This window comes from Myotis yumanensis, unplaced genomic scaffold, assembly GCF_028538775.1.
Source record: "Myotis yumanensis isolate MYYU_CA2020_CCGP unplaced genomic scaffold, mMyoYum1.0.hap1 SCAF_5, whole genome shotgun sequence".
NCBI lineage: Eukaryota > Metazoa > Chordata > Mammalia > Chiroptera > Vespertilionidae > Myotis > Myotis yumanensis.
The window spans coordinates 10,277,816-10,297,677 of NW_027223756.1; positions in this window are offsets into that span (position 1 = coordinate 10,277,816).

A 19,862-nucleotide genomic window follows, 5' to 3' on the forward strand; every position below is an offset into this window, starting at 1 on the left:
GAAAAGCACCATCCCGATGTCTAAGATCCTGCCAAATGCTTGTTTTACTACAGTTCCTTATTTTCAATACCTCATCACTCCTGGCATGCAATCATATTTTCACTTGACATGAAGCTGAAGGGATAACTACTATATCTTATTACTGAATCAGAACCCAGAAAAGTCATTTTAGAGTAGAACGCTGAGCCAACTCATGAATTCAATCAGGATAAATGTCAAGTCCTGTGCAAAGGAATACTAGTTATGTGCAGGTAGGTTGAGATGTAACGTAATAGCCAATGTTATAGAGACCTACATTTGAGTGCAATATAATAGACGTGACATAATTGACAACAACACAAATCTACTTGGAAAGCATTAAGAGATTCATGCTTGAGGTCCTTTCTTTTCCCAAGTTCACCAAGCTAGAGTCACAAAATTTAATACACACATTATTTCTGGATACTTGGTCTCCCCTGGATCTTTTTCTAAACTGATCCAGACAAGAAAGGAAAGTTAAACATCACTTCTCATGTTTTTAGTAGCTTAGTATGTCTTACGTAACCCAGTTGTTGCTTTTATATCCTCCATCGACAACATAGTTACCTCCTACAGAAAATATTTGACTGTGTTTTTTTCAAACTCCAGGAAACTAAGAGTTGCCCCTACCTGTTGTGGACATTTGGAAGCGTGGAATCCTGGTCTGGAGCCATCTTTCTCCTGGAATTGCCTGCTCTTGATCTACAGGTGTGAATACTATCACTTCAAGCCCCCAGCACCTCAGCTGCAACTGCTTAGCAGTGGTTGTCAACCTTGACTGCACATTAGAATCACCTGGGAATCTTTTTAAAATCCTGATTTCTGGGCCTCATCCTCCGAAAATTCTGTTTCTTTGTTATGGGATGGGGCCACAACATTAGTAACAAAGAAACAGAATTTTCGGAGGATGAGGCCCAGAAATCAGGATTTTAAAAAGATTCACAGGTGATTCTAATGTGCAGCCAAGGTTGAGAACCACTGGCTTAGACGCAGTGGTTCTCAACCTTCTGGCTCTTTAAATACAGTTCCTCATGTTGTGACCCAACCATAAAATTATTTTCGTTGCTACTTCATAACTGTAATGCTGCTACTGTTATGAATCGTAATGTAAATATCTGATATGCAGGATGGTCTTAGGCGACCCCTGTGAAAGGGTCGTTCGACCGCCAAAGGGGTCTCGACCCACAGGTTGAGAACCGCTGGCTTAGAGGCAGGAGAATGCTTGCCATGAGCTAAGTAAGGGCAAATGGCTTATCTCTTCTGGGATTTGGAATTGTAACTGGGAACAGTTGGTGGATCTGAGAAAATCTTAAAGAAAACATATAAACCAGGTAGCTAGTGTTGCATAAGCCAGTCTGGAGAAAGAAAAAATATATAAAGGAAGTGCAGAAGTAAGTAGAGGAAATAAGAAATAAGATGTATATTGAGCGAAAGAAAGAGAAAAATGATTGAACAGATTTTCTGGGTTTGTTTAAAGCTCTAGAGATCTTTGTTCTAGTTAATTTTTGAAACTTGACTACATTCCTAAACTTTACTTCCATGAAACAATTCTAAAATTTTGTAATCTTTATGATATAAACCCCTTATTTGGCTTAAGCAAAACACAAGCAAACAACCCAAGATCTTAAGGAATTCCACATACCCTTCAGGTCCGAAGCATCAGCTAAATAAAGCCCACGACCCACAGGTCCTTCCCACTCTTGGATTGTATAGTTTCTTCCCACTTTCAACTAACAAAGTAACACAGATGGCTGCAGTCAATATTAGTAAGACCTTAGTGACATTGGCAATATCCATATGTTGAGAAAAGATCTGAAATGATAACTCAAAACAGTGACCTCTTAGGAACTGAAGAAAACCCTTGGTTCTCAGCTTGGAAAAGAGATGACTAGAAAGGTAAATAACCTGTCTGCAAAGTATGTAAAGAAACATTTAACTGAATGTTTTATGTAGGATGATGGTTTCTTAATGCAGGGCCATTAAAATGAAATGGGGTCTTTTGAAAGGTAGTGAGATTCCTGATGCTGGAGGTATTCCAACAAAGCTAAATGCCCTCTTAGCAAAGTGTTTGTAGGGAAAACTATTTAAGCATCAAGTCAAATGAATGGTTGCATTAGTTTAACTCTGAGTTCTCTGCCAACTCTAAATTCTATCATTCATCAATTTATCCTGAATGCCCATAGGATACAGTGTAAACTGTAATGTTAATTTCTACCTGATTAATAACATCTCGTTTAAATCATAATATGTAGCACTTGGCAAAACTTTTTGGTGAACAGGCATTATGAAAATACACAAGGCAATGATATTTACCAATAGTCTGACCTGATCCCCAAACAAAGGAGAAAGCCCTTTACAATGACATTTAAAGGTAGGCTTTTGTTTAAGATCAACTGTGTGAAACAACAGCAATAAGTACAAGGGCCTCAAACACATGTTCAGTCTTGATGACGTCATTTCTGAACGGCGTCTCCAGTTGAATCATCAAGCCTGGGGTTCTGTGATCTCACCCTACTAGAAAGCTTTACCATCACATGTTTTGCTATTATTGCCAAGGTCTCAGCTACAGCTCGTTAGAAGCTTAGAGTTTTTAAAGTGCCTCGTTCCTCTTTTTCAAAATTGTGCTTTGTATAATCCAGACATCCGCATATATGTTACCACAAAAAGATGAAGCCAGTTAAAACATAAACACAATTGCTAAACCTCATTCCGCTGATGGCTGACAGTCTTCTCTTCTAGGCATTGGTGAGAATGACAGCCAGAAGGGCAACCGCATCACATTCCCCACAGTTCCTCCTCTTTAGATATCCAGAGCATATTTGATATCAAGATCCCTTCTTCTCTTTCCTCTTTTATCCTTTAAGATTATCCATGTTTCATGGGCTCAGGCGTTGCTCTCCCCAAGATATGTCCATATGCTAATCCCGAAAACTATGAGTACTACTTTATATAGAAAAATTGTACGTATCGCCTGTATATCAAAGTATACAGTAAAATTAAGATTATTGAGAGGGAATCCTGAACTATCCGGGCGGGCCCTAAACGTCACCACAGACATCCTTACAAGAGAGAGGCAGTGGGGCATGAGAAAGACATACGAGGAGGGGAAGAGGGTGTGTGGATGGAGACAGAGATCAGAGTGATGTGGCCTCACACCCAGGGACACTCACAGCCATCAGCAGCTGGAAGTGATAAGGAGTGGGATCTCCTCAGAGTGTCTGTGGAAACACAGTCCAGTTGATGTCCTTATTCATGACTTCTGGTTCGCTAAATGCTTGCCTACTGTCTATACTGCTTATAATTTGGGAAGAAAGCAATCCTAAATCAATATTCTGGTATTTTCAAAGAGCTTTCCTAAAAAGACAATTCATTAAAAAGATGTAAAAATGTCTTCTATATATACAAAAATATATTTCTCTTTACTCATGATAAGATGTGTAATTAAAGCCATTCTAAAATACCATTTCTAAACCATCAAATTGGCAAAAATTCAAAAGCTTGATGATCCACTCTGTTGGCGAGGCTGTGGAGAATACTGGTGGGAAAGCAAAATAATCCAACCATTATGGAGGAGAACTTGGAAAATTTTTATCAAAGTTTATGTGCATTTACCCTTCAATCCAGCAGTCCATCTTCCAGAAGTTTACTCTGAAGATATTCTTCCAAAAACATGTATGTGTAATATGCAAATAAATGGGGTTACTCATTGCAGCATTATTTGTCATTGCTAAATATTGGAAACTACCTAAGTGTCAAAGCATAAGAGAGTAGGGGAGTTTAATGGAGTGCTACGCTTCTGTAAAAAAAAAATTAGGAAGGTCTCTTAACAAGACAAACTAAGTGAAAAAGCAAAGTATAAAAGGAGATACATGTAAAGCTATCTACACTAATAAAAGAGAAACATGCAAATTGGTGTCACTTCACTACACCCACCACCTAATCAGGATGAGTATGCAAATTAACTCAACAAAGATGGCAGTTAATTCGCATATGCAGGCGCAGAGTGAGGACTGAAGATGACTGAAGACTGAAGATGACTGAAGGCTGAAGAGGTCTGGCCTCTCCGCTGTAGCTGGAGCGGAGAAGCCTAGCCTTGCTGCTGCGACTGGAACAAAGGAGCCAGAACAAAGGCCTGGGTCCCAGGTTCAGGAGGAAAACCGGTGCCAGCAGCCAGGGGAAGGAAGGCCTATTATGCGAATCTTTGTGCAACGGGCCTCTAGTATCCCATAAAGTAAAAGCCTAATATGCTAAGTGTCTAGTCATCCATTCAATCAATCAAAGTGTAATATGCTAATGACTAGAGGCCCGGTGCACAAAAACTTGTGCACTGGGGGGAAGGGGGGTCCCTCAGCCTGGCCTGTGCCCTCTCACAGTCTGGGACCCCTCAGGGGATGATCACTTCCTGGCTTAGGCCCACTCCCCAGGGGATTGGGCCTAAGATGGCAATCAGACATCCCTCTGGCAGCCCGGCAGCCCTCGGGATATGTCCACTTGCCAGCGGGGAGCAGGCCTAAACTGCAGTTGGACATCCTTAGTGCTGCTGAGGAGGCAGGAGAGGCTCCCACCACCACCACTGTACTGGCAGCCATCAGCCTGGCTTGTGGCTGAGCAGAGCTCCTCCCATGTGAGAGCACCCTGAACACCAGAGGGCAGCTCCTGCATTGAGCGTCGGCCCCTTGGTGGTCAGTCTGTGTCATAGTGACCAGTCATTCCCAGTCCTTCTGCTGTTAGGGTCAGTTTGCATATTACCCTTTTACTATATAGGATAGAGGCCTGGTGCACAGGTGGGGGACAGCTGGTTTGCCCTGAAGGGTGTCCCAGATCAGGGTGGGGGTCCCGCTTGGGTGCCTGGCCAGCCTGGATGAGGGGATGATGGCTGTTTTCAGCTGGTCACACCCCCTTCAGGATAGGGGTCCCCACTGGGGTGCCTGGCCAGTCTGGGTGAGGGGCTGAGGGCCATTTTCAGGCTGGCAGGTGACTGAAGCTCCCAACCTCTCCTTTTTTTCTTTTTTTTTTTTATTCTGGGATTTATTTACCTTCTGTGGCTGTCACTGGAACTGAGAGCCGGCTTTGGCTCTGAGGCTCAGCTCCAGCTCTGAGACCTCAGCTGCTGAAAGCAGGTATCTGGGTTTGTTTGGCTTCTATAATTGAAACACTGTTGCAACTCCAGCTCTGAGGCCCGGCTGGCTGAAAGCAGGTTTCTGGGTTTTGTTTACCTTCTATAATTGCAACATTGTTTCTTAGAGTGCAGCTCAGAGGCCAGCAGCGGCAGGTGGGAAACCTTGGCTTCCTCCATCACTGGAGCAAGCAAGCCTCCTGTTAGCTTCAGCTGCCTGGCTGCCGGCCACCATCTTGGTTGGCAGTTAATTTGCATATGGCCCTGATTAGCCAATGGGAAGCGTGTCGGAGGTACGGTTAATTACCATGTTTGTCTATTATTAGATAGGATATGCTAAGGTTGCTCAATTGTTTGCTATGATGTGCACTGACCACCAGGGGGCAGATGTTCTGACCAGTAGGTTAGCTTGCTGCTGGGGTCTAGCTGATCGAAACTGAGTGAGACAGGTCGAATATGCCCTGGAGTCCTCCCACAGTCCCTTTCTGGCTAGCCAACCTCCCGCCTCCCTCGCTCCCTGGTTCTAATCATGCACCAGTGGGGTCCCTTGACTCTAATCATGCACTGTGCCCTCTCGCAATCGTGACCCCTCAAGGGATGTGAGAGAGCCGGTTTCAGCCCGATCCTGCAGGACAGGCCAAGAGACCCCATGAATTCATGCACCGGGCCTCTGGTACAGTATAAGAAAAAATAGAAAATAAGAAAATATATATATATATATATATATATATATATATACATCTTCTTATCATTACAAAAAAGCAACACAAGAAGCATAAATCACTAAACAACAGTTTTACTGCATAGCTGAGGTGTAGTAATGGACTGAAAGGGATAAGAAAAAAGTGATATTTCTCTGCATATACATTTATGAATACGTTTGACTTTTTAAGCATGATACTGATCTAGGTATTTCTTTAAAAAATTAATTAAATCAATAAGAATGGGAAAGGGGAAATGGCCAAAACACAAAGAAATGAGCCTTATCATCTTTCTTTCTTCTTTCTTTCTTTCTTTCTTTCTTTCTTTCTTTCTTTCTTTCTTTCTTTCTTTCTTCCTTTTCTAATCTTCACGCAAGGATATTTTTCTATTGATTTTTAGAGAGAGTGGAACGACAAAGAGAAACATAGATGTGAGAGAAACACATAGAGTGGTTGCCTCCTGCACAAATCGTGACCAGGGCCTGGGCTGGGGAGGAGCCTACAATTGCGGTACATGCCCTTGACCAGAATTAAACCTGGGACCCTTCGGTCCACAGGCCAACACTCCATGCACTGAACCAAATCAGCTAGGGCTGAGCCTAATCATATTTTAGGTGAACACCATAACGATGCTGAAAGGATAAGAAAGAACTAATCTAAGTACCTGTGAACAGGCATCTGTATATATAAAAGCCTAAGTAACCATCCAACCATCCGACCAGTAGCTATGATGCAGACTGACCACCAGGAGGCAGATGCTCAACGCAGGAGCTGTCGAACGGCAGTGACTTGGCATGTTGCAGTTCTCAGGTGACACACCTGGAACAAGAGAGGAGGGAGCCCGATTCCAGGGTGTGTCACCCAAGAACCGCCCTCTTGCAATCTGGAACCCTCAGGGAATGTCGGAGAGCCGGTTTCAGCCTGATCCCCATAAGCCAGGCCGAGCGACCCCACCGGTGCATGAATCCATGCACCTAGCCTCGAGTTTAACTGTAAACCCTGTGTTGGCATTTTGGGCTATAGAGTGGAATGGCAGAACAGCAAACAAATCCTCAGCTCTTTCAGTAGTTTTGTTTATTTTAATGGTATGCCAAAAAAAGATTTTAAAAATGAGAAAAAAAATTATACAATGAAGAAATGAGACATGACCAACACCATGCTGATCCATTATGCCTCAAATAAGTGTAGAAACCTGAGGTTCCAGTTCTATCTTTCTACAATAGCTTCTGTTTGCCAATCACTACTCATTCCTCTTTTTAACATATATCATCACCTTTCTTTGTCCTCTTTTGGTCATAAACATGAGCATTGAAGTATAATTTTTACTTACTCATCCATTAATTTATTAATGCATACTAGTGCAATGTGTTAATTCATGTATCCATTTCATCATGCTCCAGACATAATCAAAGGCTGACATAAAATCATAAAACACAAAACAAAAAAAGTGAGTTTGTCTGTTTGTTAAGTACTCTACCTGAATCCCTCAATTAGAGACAGCATCTGCTTCTAGATTTCAGGTTTATAGCCAGCCAGGATAATCTGTTTAAAATGTATAAAGGGATGAACAGGAAGGAACAATTAAATATGTTCATTGTTAATGAATGATTTTCATGCTGGGTGAGCCCATAAAAAAGTAATGAGAGTTTAACAATGGTCTGATCTTAGGTGCTATCCTGTTCCCTAATTCCCTTTCACCCACTGACTGAGAGAAGATTCTAATGGATTCATCCGCACACAGTCTATCAGCTAGCATTTGCCATGTAGGAGAGATTTTCACTGTCAAGTCTAATGAGTTATTACTAATGGCAGGTAGCTGGTAGCATTTATCTAGAATAAGAAAAGTATAAATGAGCTCCATGACAACCTGTAGTGGCAGCAGGAAAAGATAAAGGAGAATGCAGATGGATAGACTGCATGAAGGTATAGGGAGACATGCAATGCTAACTGGCTTAAAGGTTCAAGAAGACACACTATGTCACACATTTGCCTCAGGTCACCTGGTACAGAAAGAGGAATTTTATGTAGATCTTTAGAAGAAGATAGAGAGGGGTGTGTTTCTTGGTAAAAATTTAAAATTTTTCTACAAACCTTCTAGAATATTTGGTTAAAGGTATTTTCTCACTGAAAATGTCATAGCCCCATTCCATAACCGAACCTTTGGTTTATGTCCTTTTACATGTTCACTTAAAGTATAGAGAAGAGCAGCTTTAAAAGATTTGAAGATTGCCGAACCGGTTTGGCTCAGTGGATAGAGCGTCGGCCTGCGGACTCAGGGGTCCCAGGTTCGATTCCGGTCAAGGGCATGTACCTTGGTTGTGGGGGGCATGCAGGAGGCAGCTGATCAATCTCTCTCATCGATGTTTCTGGCTTTCTATCCCTCTCCCTTCTTCTCTGTAAAAAATCAATAAAATATATTAAAAAAAAAAAAGATTTGAAGATTGGTGGCATACTTCAGACAACTGTCTCTTCTGTGGTCTCTTTTTATTTATTTATTTTTAATCCTCACCCTAGGACCCTGATGGCGAACCTATGACACGCGTGTCAGAAGTGACACGCGAACTCATTTTTTTGGTTGATTTTTTCTTTGTTGAATTGCATTTGAATATATAAAATAAATATCAAAAATATAAATCTTTTTTTTATTACTATGGTTGCAAATATCAAAAAATTTCCATATGTGAAATAGCACCAGAGTTAAGTTAGGGTTTTTCAAAATGCTGACACGCCGAGCTCAAAAGGTTTGCCATCACTGCCCTCGGATGTGTTTTTATTTATTTCAGAGAGAGAGAATGAGAGAGAGAGAGAGAGAGAGAGAGAGAGGAAGGGGAAGAGAGAGAGAAACTTTCGGATGAGAATCATTGATCGGTTGTCTCCGGTAAGGGCCTCAACTGGGGATCAAAACCACAGTCCATGTTTGTGCCCTGACCATTTGGTGTACGGAACACACCAACCAACTGAGCCACCTGGCCAGGGCTTCTGTGGCATCTTAATTTGATTTTTTTCAAGAGTGCAGGGTCTTTAAGACTGCTCCCTCTTCATACGTGCTTCCTAAGAACCCAAACAGTTCTATCAGTTTGACTGGTATTACCTATATCAATCATTCGTGCATCAGTCTATTGTTAATCACTGTCCTATTTTTTACAGTGATTTATTAACCAATTATTATAGTAATGTATTAATCAGATGAACCAAGTTTAGTGTTTCAAAGGAGGTTAATATTTCTCCTTACAAGCCTTTACCATCTAACTCCTGCTTATAGCTTTACACAGCATCTTTGGTATAAGCCCCTGTAGTTATCATGGAAAAACAATGAGAAAAACATGGTAGGATGGTGAATTTTATGTGTCAACTTGACCAGGCCATGGGGGTGAGCTGACATTTGTTCAAACATTATTTTGGGTGTGTCTGTGGGGATGTTGTTAGAAGATTTTAACAAAAATACATACATACATACATACATACATACATACATACATAAAATAAAACAGATTATGTTCCCTAATGTGGGTGGGCCCCATCCAGTGATGGCGAACTTTTTGAGCTCGGCGTGTCAGCATTTTGAAAAACCCTAACTTAACTCTGGTGCCGTGTCACATATAGAAATTTTTTGGTATTTGCAACCATAGTAAAACAAAGACTTATATTTTTGATATTTATTTTATATATTTAAATGCCATTTAACAAAGAAAAATCAACCAAAAAAATGAGTTCGCGTGTCACCTCTGACATGTGTGTCATAGGTTCGCCATCACTGGCCCCATCCAATCAGGTGAAGGTCTGAATAGAACAAAAAGGTTATCATTCCGATGAGCAAGAAGAAACTCCTCCTCTCTGGCTGGGACATTGGGGTTTTTCCTGTCTTTGTAGTTGAACTGAAACTTCAGCTCTTCCTGGGTTGCATGAACACTGACCTCCAGAATGAAACTACACCATCAGCTCCCCTGTTGGACTAGAACCATACTATTGGCTCTCCTGGACTACTAACTTGCTAACTGCGAGTCTTTGGACTTGTCAACCTCAATAATTGTGTGAGCCAACTCCTTATAACAAATGTCATCTATTAGTTCTGTTTCTCTGGAGAACCCATACTAACTAATACACATGGTAACTTTCAAAAATAAATGAATTTATTAAAAATATGTTTGTGTTGAGGGATCAACCAAAGGACGTGTATGCATGCATATAAGCCTAACCAATGGACACAGACAACAGGGGGGTGAGGGCACGAGTGGGGGCGTTGGGGGGAAATGGGGGGATAAGGACACATATGTAATACCTTAATCAATAAAGAAATTGAAAATAGCAACAGAAAAAATTAAACACTGAATGTAAAAGATTGAGAATTAAATGAAATAACCTATATAATTATGCCTAACACAGTGCTAGAAATATAATACATACTAAAAATAGTTATATTTAAATCCAGTTATATCACACTCACTACTCCTTATGTTTCAAGTGTCTAATGCTAGTTAATGTCACATAGATTTTGGGGTACCTTCTTGTCCGTGATTATGCTAAAGTTAGGGTTACTGAAGTATCGTTTTGTCTAGTATTATGATATAGAATCAGTTCACAATTTTCCAACATGAAAATAAATAAAAATATTTCTACTATAAAAAAAAGAAAATATGTTTGCATTGAGTCAACTCTCTAAATGCCTATGCACTCCCACGATGACTAATTTTTTAATAAATCACAGTCTGGCACAGAATTAGTAGCTAATAAATCTCTTCCTAAATTAATAAATAACCTATTAATTATGGAAATTATGTATATTGTTGTTATTATGTTGTAATTATGTTAATTGCTCCTAAAAAGAGTATATATAATATTAATTCTATAAATTACATATATAAAGAAAACTTCTGTTCAAGTTGCAAAAGTGATATATCTGCCTGAAATTGGATAACCAATTGAGCTCTATCTTAAAAAGCCATTTTCCCCCCAAATATGTGGTTAAAGAAAAGAGTTTTACTAACTTGCAATGTGATATTAAGCAAGTCATATATGTAGTGTCTAAAGTGTCCTTATTTATAAAAAGAGAAAGTTGAAGAGTTTTTAGTGTCTTACAACTCAGTAATCATAATCTATGTGAATATAATACCCAGTTATCATACTAGTATTATTAGAAAGGGGAAAGTAAAAATATATTGATTAACAATGATCAGTTCTAATTTTATTGTATCTTTTGATGTCTCATCTGTTAGAAGATTTACCTCCTTCTGAGGCTTGGTTTATAACTGACACACTGAATATCTCTTTTGTGAACTGAAAAGTTAGAAATCAAATATCCAATTATATATTAATTCTGTATTACTATTTTAAATTTTATATGACTAGTATCAATTTCAATTCTACATATTAACTGTATATTCTTCTCTTTCTCATTTTTAACCCCTATAAATCAATCTTTCTTATCATTTTATGTCCTTGTTAATACTAGTAAAACTTCTTGCTTCTAATTTCATAATTGTTTTGGATTAAGCTAATTGAGAGGTGCATTTTTAATATTAAAATTAATTGCTTGCCTTTACCTTTTATTGGAGTAAGAACCTTAAACAGGGTTCATTCAAGATTGCTGTTTTCAATACTTCAGCAGATGTATTATAAATTCAATTTTATGATGAATATGTCTATCATAATATGAGGTCACTGATAATATGTGAAATTAACATATTTTTCTGTTTCCTCTCTTTTGCTTTTGTACGAAATCATGATAACAAAGGCCAAAAAACAGAGGGGGTGTTAGTTAGTGTAGGAGAAAATAGTGGAAGAAGGGAGTAAAAGGAGATTGAAAATGTCTATGGCTGTATCAATAAAGCCATTTCTCATGTGTATATTTAGATACGGCACCAACACATATATGTATACATTTCATCTAATCACATAGGTAGAACTGATATTTAAAAATATAAAGAGTAGTCTTTATACTAATAACTCACACATTTTTAGAAGGCGCTTTTTTTTAAAATTAGTAAGTTAACTGGAACAAAATGATGAGAGTAGAAAAAAATACTCATAAATTACTTAAAGAGATAATAGTATGATACCTTAACAGGAAAGCAATAAACATCTCAACAGAAAAAATGGATACAATGACTCATAAAAGAAATATGTGGCATAAAAGTATAAATATAAATTGATCATAAGAAAAAGGTATAAACATAAGCAACCGATAAGAATCAAAAACTGCTGAGGCAGTGTGATCTGAATCAATCTTTCTGCCGTATTATATGTCAATATCTACAAAAAACTATTAAAATGTATATGACTTAGACCTTCACATTTAACCTATAAAAAATAAATCTAAGGATTACAAAAAGCAGAGCTATATATAGAGACACAATTTTATAGAAAAAAGGTCAGAACTTTATTTATAATAGCAAAATAGACACAACCTAAAAATACCCAAATATGTTATTTTAAAAATAAAATAGCAAATGCTTCACAAACAAACAAAAGTTGTATTTTCTAACTAAAGATTTGATGACAAAGGACATTACATAGAATATATTATTAAATATCAAAATGGGCTTCACAAAAGGCAATCTTCAATCTTTAATTTTCAAAAATGCAATTCAATATTTTGCGCATATACAAATGCACACATTCATGAGTGCAAATAGAAAGGTTATATAAAGTTGACATTAAGCCGAAGCCGGTTTGGCTCAGTGGATAGAGCGTCGGCCTGTGGACTGAAGGGTCCCAGGTTCGATTCCGGTCAAGGGCATGTGCCTGGGTTGCGGGCACATCCCCGGTGGGGGATGTGCGGGAGGCAGCTGATTGATGTTTCTCTCTCATCGATGTTTCTAACTCTCTATCTCTCTCCCTTCCTCTCTGTAAAAAATCAATAAAATATATTTTAAAAAAATAAAAATAAAAATAAAGTTGACATTAATAGAATTATGAGTGTGTGATTTTTTTCTCAAAATTTTCAGTATTGTTTTCATTGAAATATATTATTTTCATCAGAAAAAACATCTTATTAAAAAAGAAAAGATTATTGAAGAAAAATTTTAATACTTGCCAATTTAAATCTCTTATTTTTTTACTACTGCAATGGAAAGTGCCAATTTTTTATGTTATAAAGATTTTATATTCTGTAAATACTGTAATGCTCTATAAATATCTGGACATGAGATTGAGATTTTATAAATAACAAAGTAGATTTACTCATTTTTCTTTTTTGAAACCAGATCACATAGTAATTAGCTACTAATAATACTATGTGACTTAACCATTTGAAACCAACTTAGAAAAAGTGCCTTATGAAAGTACAATTGATGCCATTAAAAATCACTTAACCCATTTAATTTTAGAAAATGATTACCTATAAGATAAAAGCTTAAAGAAAAAGTTGGGGGAGATGCTATTTTTTAACATTTTCATCCCCTGAGACCTTAATACATTAAAATGAAAAAAAAAAGTCATAGAGAAGCTGTTGGATTGCAATTTGATTTAAAGTCACTGAAATGGCAACTTCAGACTGTTTAGTCTTAGAAATAATGATTCTCTCCAAATGTGGTAAAAGGAGATCGCCTAATTGTTTTCACCAGAATGTTGTCATGTGGGAGTAAAAGTCTAGAGATGAAAAGAAGTTGGGCAGGCCCTTGGTATTAAACCCATCTGGTAAATACGTTCCAAATATATTTAGTATACTTTGCTCTAAGAGTTAAAGGATGAAAAATGTATTTGCTATACTGGACTTCTCAAACTATTTCTTACTGAAGAAAACTGGTTAATAATCATTTATATGCCAGAAAGTGACATTTTGGAGGGTTGAAGGAATTTGGTTACTTCTGGGTTTGTCAAGGAATGTGTGAGGGTGGGCGGGCTAAAATGTGGCTGGGTGAACATGCTTAAAACAAAATTTAAGTGGCTTTATAGTCATGTTTATTTTCAGTTCAAATAATTTGGAAATTGTTTGAGCATCACGAAATAGTTGCCAGAAGGGCAACACACATGCACACACACACACACACACACGAACCCCAAGAATGATCACATTTAGAAACATGGAGATAAATTACCCATTATAAGGGAATCTAGATATGCTCTTTGAATAAAAAAGCAAGAGACAGGAAAGCTGGTGAACATAGCCCTAATGAGAAAAAGAAAACTTGGTAAGCAAGTCCAAATCTTCCAGAAAATCTTACACTGCACATTTCCATCATTCCTGCATACGGACTAAATGTTTTTATTTATTTTGAAACAACACTGACACACTTGCAAGTCTGAAGAACACATTTGAAGGGCTGAAAAAAATGTTGAATTTCCTTTGAAATATAAATACTAGTAATTGGAACTTCGCTGCTCATTGGCAAAAGTACTGTTATGCCCCGTGCATGGAGTGCCGATGTGGACTCAGTTCACACTCCAGAGGAGGTAAGAGAAGTACAGATACACCCTGTGAGCTTCTTAGGCAGTTTGCTTACGAGATGGAAGTGACACAAAACGATAAGATAATGGCGCACACAGGATAGGATCAATGGTCAAATTACGCAGTCCTGAGGAAAAGCACTTTGCTTCTATAAATTGCTGTGAAAACATCCTAAGCTGCAGGAAGAGAGAAGAAAGAGGCAGGTTGGAGGATGGGGAATTGCAAGGATCTGTTCCTCTGACAGGCAGACCTGGGTGGGGACTGCAATCTATGACCACAGGGTTCCTTCACTTCACCGCCTAAGGTCCCTTTGAAGCCTGAGATCTTTGGGAGCATTTAAAGATAGAGGGAAGAAATGGGGGGGTAGTTAAATTTATTTTAACGTAGGTACTTCTTTCAAAGACTTTTGGGAAATTCCTGGCTTGCCCAGGTGCTTCGGGGTTCTGCTCTGATCTATTGCTTGCTTTTCAGATGCTGGTTAGGAACAAGTCCTCACATGCCAAGGGACACTCTTCCTGTTGACAATCGTGACCTTTATTAATTCAGGTCTGCTCAGTCTCCAGGACTGATCTGTCAGGGCTGACACCTTGTCACACTCTGCTTTTGCAGACAGAATGCTGAGGGAGTTCGCAGGCCATCGCACTGGTTGACTTGAGACCAGAGAGGAAATAATCATCATCATCATCATCATAATAAAACCAGGGCCAACCTCCTTCTCTTCCTGTATTTAAGCACGGGCTAAATTGAACTTGCACCGAAGATTACTCATGTGTCCCCAAGAGTGCTCAAGATGAATACCAGACGTACTATGGGGACAGTTATACTATTCATAGGCTTATATAAATTGGTTTTCATGAGTAAATTTCCTGGTTTGCCCTTTTCTGCTGAAGTATGTCCCTTGTTGCAGGAAAATGCAATAAAGCAGTGCAATGTGTTTTTTTTTAATCTGTGGAAAGTTGAAAAGGTTACATGCTGGGTATGAGTTTTCTATTCTCAGAATATACATACACATTCCATGAAACAAACCCAAAAAATCAGCATAATTTAAAAGATCCCTGTGTCTTTGCTACCCCCCACACTGTAGTTTTCTGGCGAAGAACGCGTAAAAGTAACTTTGGAGAGAAACAGCACTTTGTTTTTGCAAATTTCAATTGCCAATTATGACCTGAAGTCTTTTCTATGCAAAGGAACCACAACTGAGAGGCACGTACCCTTTGAGATTAAGTTATTAAACTACAGCACTCGGGCTCAATGCTGCTTAACCAATAAAGTAAACCACAATTTGCTGACATTTACTTGAAACTTAGATATTTTTGTTTCACCAGTTTTCCCTCAGATTAGCCACAATATGACAATTATTAGGTAGACATTATTTACTGATTCTACCATCATTAGGGTAAGCATTAATTTTTTTAGTAATGTTAATGTTTAATTTGTATCATCTGCTGATTTTAGTAATTTTTCTTGTAAGTAGCCAACATAGGGAAGGCTGTGGGGTATATAGGTTTTCTCTGGTTAGGGCTCACTGGGTTTTAGAGGGATTATGTAGTCAGCTTTGAGAACTGGAATGAAGAGCTATGTAAGGTGTGCAGGCTGTTCAGCAGGTGAGAAGTGGAGCCAAATACTCGAGGTCTGGCATCTCTTTCCTTCTCTGCTTGTAGCAGTCACCCCAAGTTAGTTATAGATGCAAAAGAAAGAAGCCAAAACCCCATGGGTTTCACGTTCACTCATGCAATTTTTAAAAAAATTTCTAACAGTCGTTGAGCTAAATCTAACTAACATGTAACCTTTAATTCAAAAATGAAAACATTTTTCTGGAAACATAATATGCCTTAAGAATATATATAGATAATGGTAAATAAATTATGAGTTACTTTTTAAAAATATATTTTTTATTGATTTCAGAGAGGAAGGAAGAGGGAGAGGGAAATAGAAACATCAATGATGAGAGAGACTCATTGATTGGCTGCCTCCTGTATGCCCCACACTGGGGATCGAGCCCACGCAACCCAGGCATGTGCCCTGACCGGTAATAGACCCATGACCTCCTGGTTTATAGGTCAACACTCAACCACTGAGCCAGGCCAGCCGGGCAACTTTTAAAAATTGTGATTCTAGTTTTTTTTCTCATTGTATTTCATTCAATACCTATAAACAAAAGTAATGAAGTGCATTTTGGGATCATGCATGTAAGAAAATAGGTGAAGTGAGAAATCACATGCTAGGTTACCTAAAGGCAAAGTGTGTATTTCTGAATAACTGAGGTAGATAAAAATTACTGTTCTGAACATATTATTTCTGTTAAAAATGCTCAGCTGACTGGTGTTGCTCAGTGGATTGAGTGTTGTCTCATGGACCAAGAGGTCCTGGGTTTCGATTCCTAGTCAGGGCACATGCCCAGGTTGCGGGCTCTATTCCTAGTACAGGATACAGCCATTCAATGATTCTCTCTCATCATTGATGTTCCTATCTTTCTCTCTATCTAAAAATCAATAAAAACATTGTTAAAAAGATGCTGAAACTTCCTATGAAAACCCCTTTAAGCCCTGAAATTTCTAATTTATATGTATATGTGTACATATAGGTAGACATATACATATAAATTTTGTATAAATGCTATACAGGGGTGGGGTTATTACAAAAATACAAAGAAAAAATGGAAAGTTCTTTATTTTCAAGTGCTCTTAACCTGTTTACAGACCCATTCTTATATTAGTAAGCATACTATTTGAACTGTTCATCCCAAATCATTATTATCTTTTCACTAAAATAATCTTCTAAATCTGCAAATTTGACAGCCTATTTCTTATAAGAATATTAAAGGCAATCAATTATTTATTTTGAACATTATTCATTTAAATTAATTTAACCTAATTATTTATTCACATGTAGACCAATCTCCTTCATGATTTTGCTACATGGTCAAACACTTCATTATGCATATGAAATGCAAAAAACAGTTGTAGGAGATTTTATTGACAGTCCCCACTAGCACAATTACCATTAGAATGCTTAGTTTATGGAATAGGTGTTAGTATTTAAGGGAATGTTTGCTACTTGCATCTACCTTAAGAATCGGAGTTTCATCTGTTGTTTTCACCAAAGGTTTTATATTTTTAGTTGATGTTTAATTCGGAAATAATGCACAGTAGTAAATGCTATATCAATATCAATCTACCTGGAAACTTCATTAAATATATCTATTTCCTGAAAGCTCTTTTCAGCTAAAGACTGTGACATATGCCTGTTGTAGGAATCATTTAAAATAGGACACCCAACGTGTGTTCCAAAGAAGGATAAGCCCACTCTATACTTCACAGGACTCACCTAAGTTTGTGACATGTTCCTATTGTTACCTAATAAGAGTGTCATATGTTATTAGACACTTTGGTGCTCTAGACTAAGAATGGTTAATCTGTGTCTGAACCTTCTCCTTAAATATATTTACACCCAGAACCTTTTCATTTTTCTAAATGCTAGCATAACATAAAATATATTTTGGGATTCTCTGTCTTGGAACAATCAGACATTAGTTGAACTATTCAAAACCACTGTTGCCAAACACACCTACCTTTTGTGATTATCATGCTTAAAGATAATTTATTTTTCATGACTATAATGTACTAGAATTTAGAGTTAGGAAATATATTAATATATTTCCTGGGGAACCTAAGGAGAGGGTCTTCAAATAGAAAAAGAATGGTCATGACATTGTGTGATCCCCTAAACCTTGGCAGCCTCCCAGTGGTTCCTCACCAATGTTGACAAAGAACAAAAAACAAAGAAGCAAGACATAAACTCAACCCATATATGTTTTCTCTTTTCTCAACATTATTCATTACCTCTTAATTATCGGGTGCAATAAGGTGAGAAGCGAGAGTTTTCTTTAAGTAATTCATGAAAGCTGTCCATAGATCATCTAAGTCATCAGTCCTGCCCTTTAGTATGCAGCTGAGCAGGACATTAATAATAATGTCTAATTAATGGATACCTATCCATTCCGCTGAGGAAGGTTGTAGGCACATTTCCAGAGTCACGGGAGTGCTCTCTCAGAACACTGGAAACTAATCTCAGATCTTCAATGCCAAAGTCAGAGATGTTTGCAGAAGTATCAGACTGTACTCGGTTGAAATATCACATGTGAAATCTCGCAACAGATGAGAAACAAGGAAAAGTCATTTTGAACATACATGCAAATACACTGAAGAAAATCCCCTCATCTCTGCTTCTGGTAAGATATTAAAAATATTTTCTTCTACATTAAATAAATGTTACTGTCAAACTTTTCACCAGGTTTTCTTCACAGATCTCCAGCAAAGGATAATCAGGTGTTAATATTCATATGATTCATTGGGGGAGATGAGGAAAATAATGAAGTCCCATGGAGGCAATTGACATTGCTGTAGAGATGAAGAAATTTGCAAAGGGATGTCTACTGCCATTTTATCACAAGACTTTGACTCAGGGACAACCTATGCTTCAGGTAAAAGTATGAGCTTCTTTTTTCCTTTAAAAGAACCTGTTCTATTCTTTCCACAAAGAAAAAATAAAAATGTATTATTCTTATTAAGTCTAAATCAAATTTTAATTTCAACTTTAAAAATATTTATGATTCACTTTTATATTCCATTTTGTGAAAGCTGGTTAAGTGTTGCTGCTCACAGTTGATGCATTTTATTCTTTTTATTTTTTTAATATATTTTATTTATTTTTCACAGAGAGGAATAGAGAGGTAGAAACATTGATGAGAGAGAAACATCGATCAGCCACTTCCTGAATACCCTCTACTGGGAATGTGCCCGCAACCAAGGTACATGCCCTTGACCGGAATCAAACCTGGGACCCTTGAGTCCGCAGGCCAACGCTCTATCCACTGAGCCAAACCAGTCAGGGCATGTTGATGCATTTTAAAAGTTTCTCATGTCATAGCCAGGCCTCATTTGGTTCCAACAGTTAAGAATATCAAGACATATAGAATATCTCAGGAATATGGTACAGCAACTTTAACAGTTGGTGAAACTGGAGAGAGACATGTAATACTACTTGAAAAACTGATATAATTTTTCTAAAAAGAGGCACTATTGAGACAAATAAGTTGTTTTGAACTGAAAAAAAAAACATGAACCTTTTTTTGAGAAAAAAAATACATATCATAGTATTTGTTTAACAGGAAGACCATTAGCAATGATCTATTGAAACACAAATAGAAAAATCCTTCGTATGGACAAAATGTGTCTCCTTCAACATTCATACCTTGAAATCTAATCTCCAAAGTAATGATAATAGGAGGTAGGGCCTTTGGGAGGTGATTAGGTCTTGAGAGTAAAGTCCTCATACATGAAACTAGTCCCCTAATAAAAGCGATCCCAGAGAGCTCCCTGCCCCTTCCACCAGGGGAGGACAGAGTGGGAAGACGGCCATCTGTGAACCGGGAAGAGGGCTCTCACCAGAACCTGAATATTTTGTCCCTTAAAGATGCCTTCCCCACATCCACAACTGCAGGACACTCATGCCTGTTGTATATACCCAGTCTAAAGCACTTTCGGTATAGAGCAGCCTACATGAACTAAATTCCAGAAACATACAATTCATAGGTTTTAAATTGCATGCCATTCTGAGTGCTGAAATCTCAAATCATCCC